Source organism: Columba livia, chromosome 20, assembly GCF_036013475.1.
Source record: "Columba livia isolate bColLiv1 breed racing homer chromosome 20, bColLiv1.pat.W.v2, whole genome shotgun sequence".
NCBI classification, from domain to species: domain Eukaryota; kingdom Metazoa; phylum Chordata; class Aves; order Columbiformes; family Columbidae; genus Columba; species Columba livia.
In genome coordinates this window covers 6,797,666-6,819,951 of record NC_088621.1, presented here as the reverse complement: position 1 = coordinate 6,819,951, position 22,286 = coordinate 6,797,666, and the positions used below count along the sequence as shown (strand labels likewise).

General features: G+C 43.8%; 1 long non-coding RNA gene across 7 annotated transcripts in view; it reads right to left on the bottom strand.

Annotated features, from left to right (window-relative positions):
- The window catches only part of LOC135575911 (uncharacterized), an 86,395-nt gene that overhangs the window by 50,099 nt on the left and 14,010 nt on the right, over window positions 1-22,286 (bottom strand). For 5 of the 7 annotated variants that reach the window (XR_010467358.1, XR_010467360.1, XR_010467357.1 and 2 more), the window contains exon 2: window positions 18,828-18,955. This is a non-coding gene — a long non-coding RNA (uncharacterized LOC135575911). Of the gene's footprint in view, window positions 1-14,007; window positions 18,802-18,827; window positions 18,956-22,286 lie in introns of those variants that run through there. The other 2 variants (XR_010467362.1, XR_010467363.1) reach the window with 1 other exon arrangement.

The window sequence follows — 22,286 nt, the reverse complement described above, 5'->3', positions numbered from 1 at the left end:
GCTGGCAAGCGGGCTTTGGCCAAGAATAAACAACAACAACAACACAGCCCAGCTATTTGTACTACAGCGGTGCCTAAAAAAATACTAATTATCTGTAACAGAGCGGTGCCTGCAGGCCGCAGGTGAGACTGGCACCCCATTGTGCTAGGTGTAACACAAAACAGCTTATAAAGAGATGGTCCCTGCCCTGAAGACCTTACAGTCTAATTATGCAAGAGGAGTGGGTGGAAATAAGTTCAGAGAGATAGAGTAACTGATTCAATATCTCCCAAAGCAGAGCTATAACAGCTAACAGTTCCCTGGCCTCTGAACTCATGCCTAAACCACACCGAATCCCCCAAAACGTGAGGGTCTTTGTACTGCCTGTCGGCTTCTGCCTTAAGACTTCCAAGCAGTTGACAAAGGAAACGATTTTATGGCCCTGAAGCAGCCTTGGAAAGTGTCTCTGGTCTCTGTTGCTTACACAGAGGTCGGGCTCCAAGCAGGGAAGTCTGAAGCTCAACAGTGAAAACACCCCTGTGCCACCAGGAACCACGATGCCACCACCACTGTCAGCAGCGAGTGACCCCTCTGCCTCTTCAGCTGCTTCAGCAAAGGCGGCTTCTGTGAAAGCATCTTTTTAGCAATACCAAAGGCAGAGGATTGGACTTGTTGGACAAAGAGCTCCATCTGGAATGGCAAATCCTGGATATTAAGGGCTGGCGATGAGTACATCAAACTGTGTGTCAAATAAATCACCCACTCAGTCCAGAACCATACATGAAAACACAATTAGAGATTAGCCCATAGAGTGCATAACTGGCAATACGTCAGCTACAAATCATTTTAAAAGCATGTAGCTGATCTAGCCTCCTTAATTCCTTGAGTTGTTGATTCCAATTATCAGCAGCCAAGTAGCAAAAGGTTTTTTATCCCAGAAGATTTCTTACTTTTGGATACAATAAAAGTCAATTTATTCGATGATTACGAGGACATGGGCAGTTAATAGGTTGCGCCTGTTCTTTCTCCCCTCAGATACTTCAGAGTGGATCCATTAACACATTTACAGACTAGACTTAAACAATAATAGTCCTTCTCCTTCTCTGGGGGTAACCAAACCAACCCACTTTTTGTACAGGGCTCTGGGATGTTTTTTACTATTACAGCTCCAGAGGAATTTACATAATTGGTTATGAATAATTCGTAACTTGTCTAAGAGTCTCCATGTAGCTATCTGATTTACTACAGCTTCCCACTCCAGAACCAGCAGAAGATTTTAATACAGTTTTTAATTGCAAGATCATAATTTAAGCACATCAGTGCTGCCTAATGTAGACGGGACGTGAGGCGAACTCCTCGCCACAGCCTCCCCCTGTACCTGGTGTCTCCTACGGCTCTGCAAAGGCTGCTGAGATCACCTGCAGGGCAGGGAGCAAACGCCATTGTCTTCAGTGCAGACCTCTCATCCCCTCCTTTATGTGTTCGCCTCCAAATTACTTGCTTTTTGTGGGAAGGAAGGGAAGATTAATAGTTTAAGCATCAGCCTTCTGCTAGGGATGTCTGTGTTCAGTTATCCCTTTGTACCTTTGTTTGCTGTTTTAGTCTGACCATAAGAGCAATAATACATCGCTCCCTTTGGGTAAAGATGCTGGAACATAGGCAGGCAGTATTCCAGGGATGGCTGGACACTCTAGGACCAGGCTTAGTGGGAAAACAAATTACCTTCATCAGGGTTGGGGAAAAATGACATGCAATGCCAAAGACCTGGATTTTGAAAAAGCAGTCTGTGCACGTAAACTGCTGGTGGCAAGTGTTGCTTCTAAGCAGCACTTTCTTTTGGGAATTTGTCACTGTCGTGCAGGCAGGGATAGACAGAATAATCTGATTTTGCATAGGTATGAATAAGTCTCTTGCATGTACAAAAATCAGAGATCAATGCCAGTGACTGAGATAGTGTATAGCAGAGCCAGCTTGAAAACCAGTGGAATAAACTGGGAGAGCCACTGCACAAAGACGACCTCTGCCTGTGTGCTTGGCCCAAGTGCTGTTGCTAGTTCCCAGCAGGGTTTTACCAAGGCTCAGGCATCCCTCTGGTCTGTGCCCTGGGGATGCTCTGGTGTCTTGGTGTTAAGGTGCCCATGGGAGACCCTGACCTGGTCGCCTTTGCCCAGGCACTTCATCTCCCAGACCCTGCAGGAACGAGCTTTCTTCTGAAACCTCCATCTGCGTTGGAAGAAATCAGCCATCACATCCAAAGTCACTGAGCACCACACACTACCTGCACTGGCTCTGTTTCCTAAGAAAATAGCACTAAAAAAAGATTTAACATTTTCACTCAGTTAGAAGAAAGTATAAAACACACAACTGCAACAAACTTTCTCTCATTTTTTCCTTATGTGTTGTTTTCGCTTCAGCAAATGGAATTTAGGATGGGTCACTGAACCAATCATTTGCTCCCACAGGAAGCCTCTTCATGTAGCTCATTTAATTATTAATATTTCTGCCCCCAGTTCAACAAAATCACGGGAACCCTCCTAAATTTGTTTAACTTAAAGCAACTGCTGATTTTCAGCTGATTCCGATTGGTGTTTCATAAGATGAAGGACATGCTGATGCACCTTACAAAAGGCCGGTTTAGTAAAAGATGCCGTGTCTCTTTCTACAAATTTCACTATGCAAAGGGTAAATAATTGCTTAAACTCAGTCTTTAGTCAAAAGAGCATAAGCTTCATTGAGGCAAGTCCCCAATGAGACTTAAGCATGTGCCTAAACGCTTCCTCTGAATTGGGGACTGAACAACTAATTTGCCTTTGCTATGATAGGTTCTTTACTGTATTTTCTTTTCTTCAGTTACACTTTCTTTTAAAAAAATTAATCCCATCAATCTACTAAAAGAGCCACCTCACTTCCTTCAAGTTTCTTCCCAGCATTTATAAAAAAGATGGTTTATTGTCCTGAAACCAAAACCATTACAGCCTGTCAAAACCTTTCTGTAAAGCGGCAGCTAGCTGAATAATACATTTCACATTAAATTACACAACTGTGTCGTCGGGCTAACATTAAAGGTAAGTCATTAATAAAAAGAGAAAATAAAGTGGTCCTTAATTATACAAGACATTAAAAGGCTGAGTGTTTTGCTTCTGCAGCACACTTGCTTTGTGAGAATAAACGTTTTAAGACCAGTGTGAACTTTTCTCTGTGGAAATTGCAGCTCAGAGATAATCCCTTATACCCGCTAATGCAGCTCTTTGCTGTGAGATGTGTCCTTATGCACCTTCTGACTTCTTGCTGTAGATGCAGCCGGTTTGAAAACCCTTTGTTCACACACACAGATTTTGCTTTTGTTTTGTTATTTATGGGCGACATTTTCAAAAGACTCAGGTGAAAGCACTTAATAGCTAAACCCCATTGATTTTCTGTAAAAACACGGCATCTCGGTGCTTTTGACAAACATCCGAATACACTTTGGAAATTGAAGCCTAACAGGATAAAGCCAAAGGAGCACAGAGGGAATCCAGGCAGTGAGAACTCGGCATGTCGGGCCAGGTGTAGCTGTGACAGGGGTTGTGCAAGGAGAGGGGACACTCACAAGCACACGGTCACTTCTGCATCAGCAGAGGACGAGAGGCACAACGTCCCTACTGCTCCTGGGTAAATCCACACCCAGGAATCCCCATAGCCCTACGTCAGTAACTGAAATAATCTGGGGACAGTATGTCTTCTGCAAATCTCCATACGTGATGCTTTCCTTACCTTGCAGCTAAAAGCAGAATCTCCTTGGAGCCTGGACTCCTATAGGAAAACCACAGATTTAAAGCTTTTGGGGACTGTCACCATTTTCGACCGCAAAATACCTTTTCCCAGCAGAAAAGCAACCCTCCCTTTTCTTTAGATTCCTCCAGCTTCCAGAAATGCAAACCTATCATTTTAAGAATATGAATCCTCTATCGTTCCTCAGCAGCTGAGCCAGCTTTGCTCTGTGGCACAAGACTAAGGGAGGCACTTTTTTTGGTGGCTTGCTGGGAACCCCTGGGATACACCTGTAAGCCTGACTTACTAAAGAGCGAGCTTTCTAGGAGAAGCCATAACATACGTCTATCCACTGTTTACTGCAGAGCAAGACGCACACAGCACCAACCAGTTGTCCACAGGTCACCATTGTTTGGTAGCTACAGAGTATTAAGTAAGAGTGTGCTAAAGTGAAGGTTTAGGAAAGAAGGGTGAAGAGTGCACAGGAATATCTGCCCACAGAACCACGGTCAAGTGGAGCGACTTCATATTATCCTGCTTTTGAGGACTCGAGTCAGGCTGGCTGGGGGTGCTTCCCCGGGGAGGCGCGGAGCCTGAGCTCTCCAATAGAAACAAATTCGAAAGAAAATTTCCAAGGAAACATGAGAGTCTGTGCAAAGTGTTGCTTTGTGCGGAGAATTTTGTACCCTGTTTTTCCTGAAAAACTAAATGCCTCCAAACAAAAGTATTTTGGCCGACCCCCCTGAGTTTTTCAGGATTTGAATTTCTGAACGGTAAAAACCCCAACTTTTCTTGGGAACTACAGATCAAAAAAATATATCCCCCTGAAATGAGTTTCATTTTAGTTTTAATTTAAATTGTCTGCTTTGTTATGGCACTAATTCTAGCTTTTTTCTTTTATTTTCTTTTTTTTTTTTTTAAGAAACAAACTATTCAGTGTTGCAGTTATACCAAGATTCAGACGACCTCTGTGTTGTGGATACAGCCTTTCATCAAGCAGACTAAAGTTTTCCACAAAGCTTCAATGTGGGGAGCCATCAACTACGGCTTTGCCTCACGTAGCCAAATTGGCGGGGAATTAGGTTGTAAAGAAAACATGAGGGATTTAACCATATGCACGTCCCAAATCACGCCTCTACAATCTAATCAACTGGTTCTCTTTCTGTAAATGCCAATAGAATACTCGCTACATATTAAAAGGTACTAATAAAATGTACAAGATCAAATGAGATTCTTCCCATGGAGTGCAGTATCTGCACCTACTTTGCACTTTCTGTGCTTCAGCAGTGCGGTAGAACAAGATGCACAGGGTATATTGAAATTAGTTTGCAAACTGGAGGGGTGTTTTAGTGATTTCCTCGTGCGAAGGCACCCTCTCTCTGGTGCCTACTAAATCATCCTTGCCAAACATTATTTACCCCTGAAGCTAACAAAAATACTTTGAAGAGCAAGTCTCAGCATACCAAGTGTTAAATATTTCACATATGCAGGGGTAGCCTTCACATTAAAAGATGTCTACTTTACCGTGGGGTAATTAACACGTTGAGCTGTCCTGGGGTTAAAAAAAAAGGCATAAAACCAAACCAAAATAGAAAAAAAATATCTCAACGCTGAGTGAAGACCAGACACCTGAAGTTAACCATGAGGAACACACATCAGCGTTAGCTGAGAAGACAAAGGGCTGGGTTTAGCGGGCGTCCCTCACAGTGTAAGTCTGGGCTTCCCTCTATTATGTATGAGCTTTGTTGAACTCAGAAACAGTCACCCCTGGGTAAACAGAAGAAAGAAAAGAATAAAATTAGGAACCTTAAGGGGTGTGGTGCCGTCCCCCGCACATGTAGAAAAGCAGCCAGAGCTGTGCACCCCACGGGGAGCAGCCAGGATGAGCAGGACCGGCCACGGCGGGGTACAACACCTTCATCTGGTCCTTTTCCAGTGGCGCATCATGAAAACCAGCTTGTGCCAACTCATCCGACACGCTCAGTCGTTTCTCCTGCCCGCCTCCCTTGGCAGTACATTTCCTCGTCCTCAGCAGCGATCAGCCAGGTGAAAGGAGCACATTTTTTAGCAAGTCCCCTACTAAAATACCAACAGCATGTTCTGGCTGCATTTCAGATCAACTTCCTTTCCAGCTCTCACCTCCAACCTTCGAAACACTGAGGAATGATTCACTTGCAGCCACTGTTGCATTTCCATTGTTATCAAATGCTTATTCCTGCCTGTTTATGGAGCAGTATGGAAATTACCACAAGTACCCATACACCCCTAGACACCCACACACTTCTGCAAGAGACACCTTTACCAGGAGGCACACGGACTGGATGGGAGAGCAGAGGGCTGGGGACCGTAGCAATTGCTCAGAGTCACGGGCTGGGAGCCTTGAGCTTGCAAGCAGAGCAACTTCACATTAGTACAGCATTTTCCATTACGGCTGAGAAGGAAATCAGTTGGGAAACCAAACAAATCATGAAGGCCCCATCTGTACAGCCTGAACGCAGCTCTGGGGACAGGACTTCCACCAGGTAGACAAGGATTCTCCTGGAGTCTCTGGTGCTGCTGGGTCTGTAAAGCATCTCTGGAGCCCAGAGCGATGGGCAGAGCACGGCTGGAGCCTCGGTGATGGGCGGCTGATCAATGGAGCAGCACTACTGCCTGTATCGCTGCCAGGCAATTCCTGGAGCAGCACTCGGCAGCGTTCCTGCAAGCTGCTCTCCGGAGCGGCACTGGTATTTGTACTGCTGCCGTTTCATCGGCCAAGTGCCGCTGGAGTCTGTGTCCCTGACAGCTGATCAATGAGGAGGAATACAGTAATCATAATGTGGTGTTTTACAGGATATAGGCCTTTAACCCAAGGACCTCAAATACCTTATTCATTAAGCCTCAAATTCCACATGCGTGGAGACAGTCACAAATATCCAGATCACCAAGGTATTGCAAATTTATCTTTGTTATTGTTGTATAGATGGGCGATATGAGATGCCACAGAGAGGTTAAATGTCCCGGTTTAGTTCCCAGTGATACTAGGAGTAAGTTGAAAGTAGGTCCTCAATACGGAAGGGGTAAAACAGGCCAGATTCTCCAAAAGGCCTTCCAGAAAACCCAGGTAGAAATATCACAATGAAAGCCAAGACACGCTGAAAACAAAAACCACACCTGATGCCAGGCTTGTGGATCATTCTTTTTAAATCCTGAGAAGCCAATGGCAGACTTCAGCACACAAAACAAAGCTGTGGAATGCCCTGGTGAAAGCCAGCACCAGCAACGCCTCAGCAGGGCCACACGCTCACCTTCTCTCTGTTCCCTCACCACAAAACCGTCCTCCAGCTTCAGAAGTGGAATGAAATTCAGGTGTCTGTACTCTCCATGCTGTCATCTATCCCTGCACTCAAATCCCACACATGGATTCAGGGTCAACCTCAGCACACTGACACAGCACCGCACCCTCCAAATCTTCCACAGTGTTTTTTCCAGCAAATCTGTCAAAGAGCTCAGCTAAGGTATCATTTTCCTGAGCTTCCAATTCAGTATCACCCTGCCTAAGCAAGCTGCTCAGCTCAACAATTCTTGTTTCAAAGTTATAGAGGCCAAGCCTAGCTAATCTATCTTTATAATTCATTCCCCAAATCCCTGAAAAACTTTGGTTGCCCCACACTGCCCCTTCTGCATTCTCCAACGTGCGCCACGCTTCCCACAATAAGGTAACTAAAACTGCACACAATAGCCTACGTGTTTTGTTTCACATTCCCCACTGATTAATGCTGAATGCTTCCACACAGTGTATCCACATGCTTTACACTTAATGCTTCAATATATATATATAGTGCAATAACCTTGTTGCTTTTACTTTACAGCTGCCAATTTGCGCAGATGGCCATAGTGTATTAGTCACCACCAACACTCCCCTCCTCCTCCTCCCAACAGTCTTGTTCTCGGTCAGCGTTTCACATGGCATTTCCTTTCAAGGTATCTACGGCTATTTTTGGCCCAAGAGTTCCTGGTATATTAAATGCAATGAGCCACATCCTCGGCTGGTGTAAATCTGCACAGCCCTAATTCAGTCAGTGGAGCTGTGCCAGTTCACGAGTGGAAAGAGTTCCATAAATCAGTTATCAGACCAATACATTAAAGCAACTTACTTAAGCTACTTCTGCTTTGTTTTTATTTATTTACAGATAAACCACGGCATGTAAGGATGATGGTCCTGTACCACAAAGCCCACAGAGCACGGGCTGACTGGCCAGGGATGAGGACAGACAGGCAGACACGTCAGTTGGATTCACCAGCTCACCACCACAGCCAGGTACTCTGATATTAGTAAAAACACCTCCCCGTTCGGTCTCCTTTTGCCTCAATAGCATTTTGTTTCAAGCCCAGAATGGGTGAATACCATTTTTATACATAAGGGAAACAAAAGTGTAGCTAAAATTGACCCTTGCCACACCTCCCCATCCTGAACTGTTTCCTGGCTGTGACATCCTCTATTTTCTGTCCAAAAGCCAATTTTTAACCAGTCTCTACCCCGGCTTTTCAGAACAGTCTGTTTCATACAAAGTCTTCCCGAACACTTGATAATCTGGCTCAGCAGCAGCTCCGTGTACCGTGGATACAGCCTAGAGACACAAGGGAAAAACCTCAACCTATCAGACTGCTGCCTCGGTTCCTTAATGTTTTGAGGTGAATGATTTAGGCTGTATGAAAAAGCCTCCTGACAACAAGATCTATTAGTGTATGGAATAATCTTCCAAGGGAAGTGATGGAAACATTGCTGCTTGGCACACAGCTAGTGTTTGTCCAGACTAGTTTTTAAATATACAATCCTGAGCTGGCGGAGGAAAAGTCTAGTCGAAGTAGTTGCTCTTATCTATCTCCATATTCCAGGATAAATCAGGTCATCTCCTTTGTTCTAGTCTAAAAATTGAGGAATGCACTTAAAACAATTCATGCAGTTTTAATCAGCTATGATCTCCCTTTTATGATCCGCATGGGTTGTATCTTATTAAATTAGATATAACTAGCTGTTTCTTTTTAATCATCAAGTTTTTCTAATATAAGGCAGCAGCACTGTCTAGCAGATCTGGCACGAACTGGGGCTGTGAACACCTTCAGGTCTCTCTTTGGCTGTGCCCCAGGCTCCCAGGCAAGTAAATAAGCCCCTCACTTATGAAAAAGTAAAATAATCATAATAAAAAACAAAAATCACTCCCCAATTTGTTTTTTTCACTCTGGGAGCCTAGGATTGACTTTTAGAAGTTGTAACTGTTCATGGCTCTCAAGTCACTAGTTGAGGCGAGCTGGGGTAAATTTATGAACGAGAAGGAAAGACTCAAAGGCATTGAGATAGTACAGCACTTCGTGTGATACAAAAACATGAAAAAATACGTACACTGCGGGATGAAGTAAGCCTGAAAAGCACTGCATCCTGAAACAGAGATTGGGAGTTTCAGCCTTAGTGTTATTTTGCAAGTATAAAAGATATGCACAAAACTAGAAAGCAAGACTGAGGCCTGCAGTCCCATGGCCAGAGAAGTTTGCTTTTAGGAAGAGCAGTAGGAACAAAAAGATTCAAAGGAACATATGATATTAGCAAATTCCTTCCTGCTGGAATGTAAAGTCTTTGTGGAGCTCCCAGTGCACCGTCCCCCCCTCAGCCAGGGGGTCACTCACGTCATGTCAGCGAAGGTGCCAACCGAGGCCCCTTCACTGCTGTTTGTGCACCAGCCTGCTGCATGGAACACAGGGGCAGCACCAGAAAAGCGCACATTTCTGCCCCTTGCCCTCCCGAAGACTTTGCGTGTGATCCCAGGTGCGACACACACCGTACAACAAAAAAAAGACTGCTGAGGCATACATATGATTTTCTTCGCTTTGTACGACACCGAGCGCTGTGAGGCCCTGATCCCGGATGAATCCTCTCGGGAAGGATTTGTGCCCAACACCCTTCAGTACAAAGAAACCTCAGTATGACAGATGAGTAACTCATTTGGCTGCCCTCAAAAAATTTGCCCCCAACAAAAGAAACCTCAGGTAGGAGGCTCTATGGGATTTTGTCCATTTCTTATAGTCTTTAAATTATTCATTGAATTCACTGGAAATAACATTTTTAGTGAAACAACACTGCTTGAGAAGCAACAAACACACATTCAAATTGAGGTAAAAAATGATAAATAAGATACAGAGCAGTCACTCCCATAAATTCAGCCATCTTTTTCTTTCCAAAGCCTCTATATCAGATCTTATCTCCTGTAGGAGACTAGGGTTTTTTTTCCCCTCAACTCCCAAACACTCATCTATTGTTTTGAAAATGAAAAGCCAGACAGCAGAACAGGACGTCCTTTTAAGAACATATCTGATACTAGAAAGTCACAGTAACTCTGGTATTGCTTAAGATTCAAACCACTGTTACTTAGTTCAGAGCCTGCACCCTTCTCAGTCTGTTGTACAAAAGCGTGTGCTAAATTGGGTCAAGTTGTGACTAAAGAGGGTTTAGTGGGTCAGAATACAGACAAGATGCAACAGATTTAGTAGAGGGCACAGTCCCATTTTGGGGCACTGAATAGTTTTCTCAAGCAGGAATGAAGCATCAAAAATAATACATTTTCTTGAGTAGTTCTTTTGTAATCTATTCCTAATATCTTGGTATGGATTTGTGAGCTTCTTATAAATCCAATGGCAACGGGACTTCATCAAACCTAGTAAAGCAGGCAAAAGCCTTTTGGTTATTATTGATTCTACTGCTTGGTGTGCAAAAAAACGTAATTCCTAACCTGATATTCAAAAGGACAAATCTACTAATCTGACCACTGAAGAGGTAATCCCTGGTGTCTGCAAGCATTGCCTGTTTGTACTTTTGTATCTGGAGCACTATTGCACTTATCAAAGTATATTTTACGCATAAAGGTATACATATGGATCTTACAGTTCTCTGGAAAGCCAAAGCTATTGGGGGCTTCCTGAACTACTTGTTATCGCCCTGAAGCATCTGGCTCGTGGTCAGCTGTTTCATGTTACTAACTTCTACATTTGTTTCTGAAGAAATTAGCACAGCTTCCTTCAATGCTACGTTCTGCAGCGGTTTTGGTTTTGATTGTAACATCTCATTGTTCATCTCAAAATCAAAGTCATTTATGGAAGCTGCAGAATTGTAATGTTCCTCAGACTCCAAATCATTTGTTTAACCACTACCAGACAAGGAGATGAATAAGAGAGACTGTCTGTTCTTGATTTAGTGGGACCAGATTTTTAGAAGAGCTCAGCAACCAGCGTATGTCTTAAACACACTAACTTCTTTGGACAGCCTGGGTTTTTATTACAGTGCTTAAATGAGAACGACTCTCATGAAAACCATGACCTTAGTGAACTGGACAGTTAATACACACTATATATTCCTGTATTTCAACCTGAAGGAGAGGATTTATTCACATCTTCAACCTCCAATTTAAAAGCAGCTTTTGATTCTCATTATTTTTGCATCTGTTTTATTGTTCACCCAGAAGGCCTGTCTACACGATTGCTGAGCTGTGTTTAAGAATCACCGCCTAGCACAAAATGATATGCAGGACAAAAACAAAGAGACAGTATCTTCTTAGGTTACTTTTGTTTAAGCCCTACACAGAGAACAGAATAGATTAAAGCAGTGGGAAAATAAGAGATCGCGTCTTATGATGTGGCATAGGGTGATCCTTCCAGCCAACCGCACTTCATTTTTCTCCACTGATCCTTCCAAGTGGTTTTCTAGGATACCCCTGAGCAGAACTCATTGTAATAACTGGAGGAAATAAATTAATGGAGAATTACCGCAAGGTTCATCTAAGAGAAGTTTTGATAAACAACACTTCCAGGCTGAGATATTCAGTGCAGCCTGAGGAATGTGGACTTTCCCACTCCTTTCGAACTGAATGGGAACGTGAACCTCAGAGCCAAGCTGGGAAGTGGCTGCCACAACCATCAAAAGCAATTCTGGATTTCAGGTTCAATCAGAGATCAAGAAATACCCTCAAACTGAAAAATTCTGACAAGGAAAAAGGTGAAACAAATAGCGTTTTACCTATCCAGCTGGCATTGCTGCCAGGCTATGTCTCAGCAAGCAAACTCTCAGGTGAGCTGCAATCTCTGCACTCCCAGTCTCAGCCCTGGAAATTGCACAGTCTTCAAATGGAGGAGAGGAGACAGAAGAACGGACAACAGTGAAATCACAGCCCCGGGGCTGCCACAGACACAGAGAGATGTCCCATGCACGAAAGCCAGAACGGAAGCTTATAAAAATCCCAGCAAATTAAATATTATCACGTTGCTTCTGTCCAGATTATCCCCAGGCAAAGTCTCCCCTTTGCAAAGGGATAGCTCACCTCTCAGCATTATTTAAGTCCTTTCCAGACCAAGATTTTGGCAAACCTTAATTGGTGCATGGGCTTTAGGCTACCTCTTTGTATGGACAAAATATTATTCACCTGAAATGGTTTTGAAACCACCACTGACACCGATGCAGCCACAGATACATTAGGTAGTTCTGTATCTTTAAAAAGCAACACACACACCTGGCACTCTGAACCCAGATTCTACCTCATTTGTACCCATGGGATGCTGGTGAAGTCATCGTGATTGCACAGGATAAACGGAGGTTGAAGTTGGCCTGTTTAAATTAGGATCTTCTGGTTTTTTTTAAACCTGTATATTCTTCCCATTGCTAAATCTTTTACAGAGGCTACTAAGGCAGAGAGCTGCTGAGCTAATCCTCTTTGACTCACTGCCATCCTGGCAGGTACAGCAAAGCCTAAGGTAAAGTGAAGCATCAAAAGGAAAATTAATGTCTTCTAACAGCAATTAGAGGAAATTATTTAGATATAAATCTTGTTTTATATCTTCTCATACTTGTTTTTCAATCTTTCCCCTTTGATTTTTTTTTCCTTTCAGGCTTTTCAGAAAGAAACATTTAAAATCCCTCCTGTAAACCAGTGGCATAATTAGCTGCATGTTACACCTGGTATTTTACTCTTCTACAGAGCAATTCCTTTGAGCTTTCTTTTTTACTAAGCCCCGAGGTCTCCCGAAACTGAATCTACTTGTTCTCTCATCTGCTGGCTGACAGGAGATTGAGGGGAACCAAAATCCAGGCAGGGATTGTGGGTGCTCTCCCAGCCCCCCTGGTCCCCGCAGGGGTGACAGAGGTGCCAGGCATGCCCAGGGCAGGCGAAGGCACCTCCTGCTCGCCCGCACCAGCTCTGTGCCATGAAGCAATGCGTGTAACCTAATTGTACTACGATAACATCAAACAAAGTCTCTCTGATCCAGCACCTGGCGAAGCGCCATCCTATCTGGGGTCCGATCTGACAAGCTTGCCGATTGATCAAATCATTATCTGGTAGTGTAGGTGTATCGCCTGACACCAGCCAAATTCCTTCAGCTGCTGCTGCTTCTCTTTTCTAGAGAGGTTGCGAGGCTCCAGCGGGCTCGTCCCCCCCAGCACACAACCCGTGGCTTCAGCAGCATCTTTTACAAATGCAGAGTAGCTTATGTTCACCCAAGGGAGGCTATGCTTGTTGCTTCCCGAATATAAAAGAGTTAGCTTGCTCATAGTGTTATCACAGAAAACTTGCAAAAACAAGAAAGAAAAGGTGGGTTCTCAGTGGCACGGCAATCAAAATGGGCAGAGACAGCCAGGCACAGATAAAACTGCTGACCTTTCCAGTTTCACCACGACCTCTAAGCTGAACATGTTGCACAGAAAGTGGCACGGGTACTTTGGAGTTCCCTTTCTACCTCCTTGGTGGAAATTATTGCACCTCTACATATAGACTCTCCCTATGATTTAAGAAAAAGGACATGACTTTCCCTAGAAAAATATCCCCATTACTGCCCACAAAGCACAAGACCTCACTTCTAGACTTCCCTCATATAGCACCAGGCTTCTTAAATTCTTTGGAGACAGTCTGGGGACAAGATTTCCCTCCGAGCAGGAACATCCAATTGCTACCACTTTTGAGAGGGCTGAATTGGCTGTTTAACTGGAGCTGAACAACGGCAACTAAACCCAGACCAGAAGACTGAAGATACCCAAGTCATACAGGAGCAAGGCCACACAGACTGCAGACCCGAGCACACAACCCTTCATTTTGAGCAGCTTTGCTTTTGTTCCCACCCCAAGAGGCTGAGTAGAGCACAGTGGGGCCAAAGTCTCAGGTGGCCACTTCTCAGACAAAAAAAGGCCAGCAGTGAATCACAATGTAAAACTCTGCAGACACCGTTTGTTGTTAAGCTCACGATGAAGCATATCCCCCTCACCTAATCAGTCGCAAAGGAATGAAGACAACATAGGTAGACATTCTCCTTAACATCCCTTTTCCTCCTTTTGTAATCTTCGATCTCTGAGTTAAAGAAAAGGCTTGGCATGGGCAGGAGATGGGATCCTCATTTTAGCACCACTGATCCAGGTCAGCATTTCATCTGGCCACCTCCTGGCACTTCCTGGAGTCTTGTTTCAAAGTAAGCTATCCAAGGTAATTTATTTGGTTTACATGCTTTATTTTATTCACATAAATCATGAAACATAAGTCCATAGGGAACAGGCACTCTATACTTATCATAATATGTAACTTAGTTCCCTGGAGACTGAGTATGTACAGAACAGCTAATAAATGGTTGAAAAAAACAGGGTCATTAAATCTTGTTTTATATCTTCTTGTTTCCATCAAAGTATGCAGGAGTGGAAATTCTCTTTCTAAGACAGGCTCCTACTTTTCAGCCAACTGGGAATAGAGCCAGCTGAAAAGAGAGAACCCCACATACAGCACTGACAGCTGTGCACAAAATTCATGAGCTCAAGAGACAGACTGCAGCAGAGACAGGTGTCCAAGATCTAAGTTTAGCTTGAAAGATTAAAACAGCATCTACAAAGAATGCATTTATTCTAATCCTCTCTGTGCTAGAAACTACACATGCATCGCTGATGTACGCATCCTGGAAACATTTGAGATATGTCTTTCTTCTGTAGGATTTCATCCTATTGTGTTCAGGGATAAAATAGGTTAGTGTTAAGACCACAGAAATGCACAGACACAGCAGAGAGATGTTGCTGGTGTGTGAGGAAGGGCTGCACGCAGTTAGGATCCACAGTTCCAGAGGAGGCAGGACTGAGGCTTGTGCGCAGCGACGGCTGCCCACCCTGACAGCAAGCAACCCCACCCCACATGTTCTCAACACAACGAGGATGTCTTATGTAAATAAGAGCTGGGAGGCAGATCAGGTGTGGCTCTTGCAAGACAAATGTGCTTGGGAATTATGTACAGTTCCATGTTTAGCTGCCCTGGTATAAATCCAGAGTAAACCTTTTGATCTTAAAGCAGCACTTGCTCTAAATATACATTAAAAGGAAGAACATACCCACTACTCTCGGAAGAGCCAAAGGTACAGGAGGACTCAGCCTTTCCACATCCCCAGGGAAGCTACAGGTTTGAGAGAGGCCGTCTTGCCCTCGCTGGCTAAATGGGTAAAGAATCCATTTCCTTGTAACAAATCATATATACAGCACAGCAGATTTTGATGCCTCAAGCTTGTAGACTTCAAATTAGTCTGGGAAGGCAGGAGACCCAGCTTTTAGCTTCACAAGGAGAAAAGGATGAATCGCTCACTTATTTAGTTTCACGTGATACAGAGCAGTTGCATATATAATTGTCTATCAATACAGGTAGAAATCATCATATCGTAAAATAAAGAGAACTTGATAATCTGGAGGACATAAAAGTGATGAAGTCAACAACAAGACAGGCTTAAACTTCATCTCCTTCACTCCATAAAACAAGGGGCAACTACTCACCTTTGGAAAGCTACAGAGCAAAATTCCTGGGTTGATAATAAAAGACTTACAGATTCTTGCCCCTCCGTGATACAGAACGTACTGAACCATAACACCAGAAGTTTTAGAACAATTCTCACGCCCAAAGAAACAAGAATAACAGATGGCAGAGTATTTTAAAAGAGCAGAGTCACCGTTTGACCACAGAATTCCTCTAGATATCTAATTTCCACAGATTCAAGAAATTTCCCCACTTTTGTTCAGGGAATGGAGTATCACTGTCATGAAAAAAATTGCAACTACTTGTTTAATTCAGCACTTTCACAGGGAGACAACATATCATTTCTAAGATCTCATGGCAAAGCTGCTCCTAAGGCTATCACAGAGATTACTTAGTTGGCGCCAACCGGCATAAAATTATAATACATGGCTGGAACTGCCATGCAATTCTTGCAAGCAGAAGTAATCTCTGTCCTTGCATCATCGGCTGCACCGAGCAGGAGGCCACGTGGTGGGTGCCCCAGACAACGTGGGGGAGGACAGAGTAGGAAGGATGTTTTTAATTTCTGTATTTAACATATCTGCAATGGGCACCTGAGAACCGAAGCCACGGAGTAACTTTTCTGCAGCCTCTGGGAAAACCTCTTTGGGGAATTGGCTGGATGGGGAGGGGATGCAGAGGAGAGGAACAGGGTACAACTGCAGCCAGAAGATAAACCTACCTATGGGTGGTGACAACCACACATAACCACCAAGTTTGTAACTTTGAACCTCCCCATACCATACAGAAAAACAAACTTCTCACTGGGGAAGAACTCCCTCATACCCACTTTACCTACCACTCGGGATTTCATCAAGTTGTCCCACCACTCCAGCATCCCCAACACCTAGAATATACTGAGTACTGCCCCTGCAAGCCCCCCACAAGACAGGGAAGCGCTGGCTGTCGCTGCGGTGCTGAGGGGGACATCGGGTGCACAGACTGAGCATCTTGCCTCAAACATCCCCAGTACAAACGTGGCAGACTTCCAGCACGCAGTGCTTTCACAGAGGATCAGCTTTCCACGCTGAAGAATGGTTTGGAGGGGGAGCAGTAGGGAACTCCACGGCCCACGTCAAAGCCTGCTCCTAGGGCTTTCCCACAGGCAGATGGCAAACTAACTCCCAGTTAGCAACTCATCACAAAATGAAAAACATCTTCCCTTTCTCATTCAGGACGGGCTCATGTGTTAACTGTTTAGCTTTGTTTACAGGCTCCTTGGGGTTGGGCCTTTGTTTTTCTGCAGATTCTTGCCCTCATACAACAGTAGACACCAAGAAAAAAGAATAATGATTAAAAAAACATCAGTCCAATGCTGAAATTCATTAATATCTCTGGGGTTTCTAACAACCCAAGTGTTTTGGCCTTGTTGAGATTCCTCCATAAGTCACAGCTGGGTTGCCCGGGGGATCCCAGACACAGCCTCACCTCCATGACGCAGACCCGGGAGGGCTCCCAGGGCTCCCAGTCAAGACCACATGGATGTACTGCAGGACAAGAAGTGGTTTCCTCAGAGTAAGAGATTAATACTTAAGGGAAAGGAGCACTAGCAATTACTTGAAAGGAAGAAAAATCAGCCTGGGTAGAGAATCTAATAACTTTGTCCCAGAGTTAAACCCTGAGAGTTGCTCCACATTGAGACCAAATGGATGTTTCTTCCTTCCAGGGCTGGGGACACCATGACCATCCTGTTCCACCCATCTCATTTCAACACAGGAAACGCAGACCCAATCCAGCCACCAGACTCATTCTTTTCTCCTCCTACTCAGCAGCATGTTATGAGGCCACCAAATTAAAGGAATGCTCTTTAATTCTTCAGCTTTCAACCGTTCCTTCCCAAGCACTTCTTTATAGGTTTCAAACCAGTTTGACAATATACAGTTCTTTTGGTGTATGTGTGGGTTCTGGAGCAATATTTAACAACTAAATTAGATGAATGCATAAAACATACAAGGGTGTCTATATATTAGGTGGGGTGTTATTATATAAAGGTAAGAACAAAGACCATTTATATTACAGTACGCAAAACCAGCACACAGATTTGTGCACAGGTACACCGGTTGTAAGTGAACTAATAGCTCAGGCATTTTATGCAGCAGTATTCATGGCTTTCATATTAAGCCATCCGTATTCTTTTCGACTCCATTTTATGTTACCCATATTATTTTTAATCTGTGCCGTTTACGAGGCCTTAGTGGGAGAGGTCTGCAGTTATGTTGTGGTGAAGTCTCTGCAGCGTGGCCACAGCCGCATGTGGTGCAGGACGCTCCATTATGCTAAGCAGCCAGCAGCAAGTGTATGCACTAAGTACAAGGCCATCATCGCTTTAGACAAAGCACAGTGCAGCATTAGCTCAGTGTCCGCGCTGTTCGTCTGGGTTCCTTGCGAGTAAGAAGTAGCTCACTGGCCAGAGGCCAGCGCTCTTCAAACCAATCTGTAAATGGCCTAATCAGAGCTGTGATCTGTTCTGTATACTCAATTTGTTGAGTCACATCCATTTGTTGAGTTTCCTCTCCTATTAGAAATACATGCGAGTGCCGTTTTCCAAACATATTAACTCTCTTCAGGCTATTTTGTTGTGTAAACAAAAAGACAAATGACTATGCATCGCAGTCAAGAAACTGATGTTTGCCGCAGCCTAAATTCTTTACAACTTCACCGGTTTCGTTACGCTAGTTTTACATATCTTTTATTTCGTGATACCGTTTTGAGAATTATGCTTTGCCCCTTTTCCTACACAACTCCAGCTGAATTGCAGTTGGAAAACAAAACAATAGACTGTCCAGGGGAAGGATGCTCTTCAGTTAAAGAGAAAAAGTTGCACCACTCCAGCTGTGCTCTAAGACCCACCCAATAACCAGAAGACCAGTGGGATTAACACTGAGGTTACCCAAGCTGCCATTTCCCAGTGGTCCCACCACAATCCTGGGACGGTAGCTCAATCACAGATCAGAGATCTTCCCACCACAACCAGTCCTCCAACCCTGGGATCCTCTGAACCACGATGTCTGGAGCAACCACAGGCTCAGGGCACAAAAACCAACCCACAACCATCCCACCATTCCCACTCCTCGCCACTCCTCCCCAGCTCTGCTTTCTCTCTACTACCCATGGGCTAAGGCAACCTGGCCTCAAAACAAGTCCTAGGAGGGCCCAGCTTGCAAATTAGGAGGGCAATATAACTGGTTTTGCTGCAGGCTGCCAGAAACAACACAGACAGACTGGTTAAGGTAACTTCAAGGTCAACATCAAGCACTGCTGTAGACATACCCTTTCTCTTGAATTTTCCGCCAGTATCTTCTGTCAGCCTCTCCCCATCGCTTCTGTGAAGTCCATTCATCTTGTTGATTGCTGTTGTCCATCCCACAACTGGCTCGTTTTGGACAGGGATCTGTACACTGTTTGTGAAGCAAACCATAAAATAGGATTATTCATAGGCTGCTGCTTCACAGGATGTTTTCCGTGCCACCATGCACAGCTTGTACAAAAGTAAAGATTTTCAGCTTTCTTCCCTTTGTACAGTAAAAACTTCAGGCCAATATTTGTTCCTTTTTGTGTTACAAGATCACAACCAAGCTGCCAATCATCTGGCCAAGAGGGTTATGCAAGAGTCAGGTTTACAGTAAAATTGTACAAATTTTATAGCACCACAAACACTTTAACTACCATGATGCTTAAAACTCAAGAGCATTTGGAGAACAAGGAGAGTTATTCAAGCTCCACACCATTTTGGCTGCATGTTTTCCAGGTGTATGATTTCACCACATGGAAAAACACAGCCATTGCCAAAGTGAACTCATAAAAACCTTTGATGAGTAAAGTTTGGATAAGCACAAATCATTTGAACCGACAGTTGGTCCAATTCTCAAAGGGGTTTGGCAGACATAATATAATTCGTGGTTTCACACACAGGCCATTTTTCCCCTCCCTCCCTCTCCCCAACAATCTTCGTGAATTCGGAAGATGTTGTTCTAGAAGGTGCACTGGGTTGGGTTTGCTATGTTTTTCTTTTCCCCCGAAGGGTTAGGCACCACACTACTGCAACTCAAAGCCATTTGGGGCTGTGAGTAAGCTAGCAAACAGGTTTTCCAGAACTGTGTTTAGATAGTTGCATGATTTGCCTAATAGACATTAAGAAAAAAAAAAGAAAAAAATTAAACTCTAGGTCTCTCACCGCCCATTTGCTAGCAGGCAGGTAATATAAGGCAAACGCTTTAAAATCTCTTCCTCTGACACATTTGGACATGTTATTTCAAGATGTGTGGCGTCATTTAAGGCTGTGCCATGAGATAACACAGTATTTACATCTCCGGGCTGGGAGCAATATTGCTACAGCTTTTAGACATTATTGACATAATATTTTCTTTGATAAACAATCTATCAGGAAATTGTCAAATTCCTAACTGAGGTAATGGCAGGTACTAAGCAATCCTGCATGGTCCAAGAGGCGGCTAGAAATAACATTAGAGAGCATAGTCACGATGAAGACGATTCCTGCTCCAAACGGCTCCCTGCTGTGGAGAAAAGCATTCATTTACAGCTTTTCTATCCAAATTGGTAGATCAGACAGACAGCAGAGGTTTTCCCAATCAATCTCTCCGTAAGCAAGAGCAAAATGTGCTTGCTCCTCCAGAACTGCAGTGAAACTCACACCTTTAAATAGAAAATTTGAAATCACAGAATCGACTGGGTTGGGAAAGACCTCAGAGATCATCCAGTCCAACCCTTGGTCCAACTCCAGTCCATTGACTAGATCATGGCACTAAGTGCATGTCCAATCTCAGTTTAAAAACCTCCAGGGCTGGTGAGTCCAGCACCTCCCTGGGCAGCCATTCCAATGCCTGACCGCAAATTTACCAGTAATCAGTAAGTTTTGGATACTTGAAGGTATATGAGCTGTAAGAATACTGCATTTTGCACTCCATGATGCAAATGAGGAACAGGTAGAGATTAATTTCTACAGCACAAATTAGAGTTCTCAGTAGACTTTATGCACCTCATCTTCACCAAGTCACTGCGTTGTCTTACACTTGGCTGAACAGACCTGGAGCAAATAGGTAGGGCTTTTTCCCTATTTTTCATTTCATGATTTTTTTTTCCATTATTCAGAATGATTTGTGAACTGATGACTGCCATTTGTAGCTTCCTAGCATGCACACCAAATCTAACGTATTCAAATTGCATAAGAAGAAACTGAGTGGTCACACGAGGTGCCTCTGTCCCTTGATCAGACTTGTAAAAGAGAATCAGCTGCAGCTCCACAGCATAGATTTTTGAAATACACTCTCCACACAAGCTTTGCCATATTTCCTTACAAGCTTTTCCAATGAATGCTCCTGGAAATTCATTCCTGCAAATTCACTGGATGGAATAATCAGGTAAACACATGCAAAGCGACAGGCAAACTGAATCACCTTTCTGTTGGCTTTTTTGGAATTTTTAGTATTTGCACAATTTGTCATAATCCTCCACTTCTTTATCCTCATAAATAAATCACACTTCCTCCTACAGGAACTCCATGGATGTGACAGAATTTGCCCTCATCCAAGTCAGAGGCAAAAAGGAAGCGGCTGGAAGCCTGTGCTGCCATCCCAACACGTCACCGTCCTCTCACACCAGCCTACAGCCAGGTCCAGTTTCCCAAAGCGACCATGTATATAACAGTGTTATGATTGCCATTCTCTTTTCAAACATCTTGTTGCTTGGGCAGTTTGGGGGCTCAGATATGCCACTTTAACATGGACATCAACACCCCCATGCCGCAGCTGGTGAGGCTGCAGAGGAGCTGGGCATTCCCCTCCTTTCCAAGGGCTTTAGACCAACAGACTCCCCTTGACTTCAATCAAGCCCCTAAGTCAGAACGCACTTCCACGTTCAGCTTCTTGGTTTGTTTTTAAGTGATCAAGCTCACACAAGCCTAACGATTCCCTTCAGTTTTACAAGCATATTCATGTTTGCTGTCAAACGCATGAGTTAGTTTTCTGCAGGCTATTGCAAGAGAGCAACCATTAATTACTGCAACTGCACAAAATGCCTTTTTATTTAGAAACGCATTTCAAAATGTTTTCAGTGATTATACCATCGCTCTCCCAAACTAGGTAGCCACTGGTAAACAGTTTATCTACTCTGAATTTGTAGAAGGTTGGTGTGTTATTTCCTACAGAATGATGTCTCTTCTGCTCTTCCTTTTCCCTTCTGCATTAACCCATTTTTACCTTTTTTAATTTTTTTTTTTAATTCTTTGCCTTTAGGGGCTTAATGGAAGATTTCCAAGTGCAAGGAAACGTCTTAAGGGGTAACAGAAATGCACCTTTACTCTTTATTAAAGTTTTAAGATAGAATTTTTTTCAGCGGAGAGAAGCTCAAAAATATGGCTCCCATCGCTGGCCCTGGGGAAAGGCGCTTCCCTTCTCCTACTCACGATGGCACCAGAGCTGATTGCTCAGAAGTTTGGTTCCAGTAGGATCCCTCACAACTGCAGCCTTCAGAAAAGTCTCAAAAGCAACAGAAAATACAAGTTTCAGCTCATTAGTCTCCTTTACGAAATGAAATTAATATTAGAGAAAAATTCTACAGTGCTCCTGTATGTTCTCCTTTCCAATGAGCCCCATGTTCACACTCCTGCCAGCTATTTCTTTGGACAGCCGCGGGGACTGTCAATAGGACTTTTCCCAACATGGTAAAAAATTACAGGCTCAATCCTTGAGTGACACCAGATCTCACAGATTT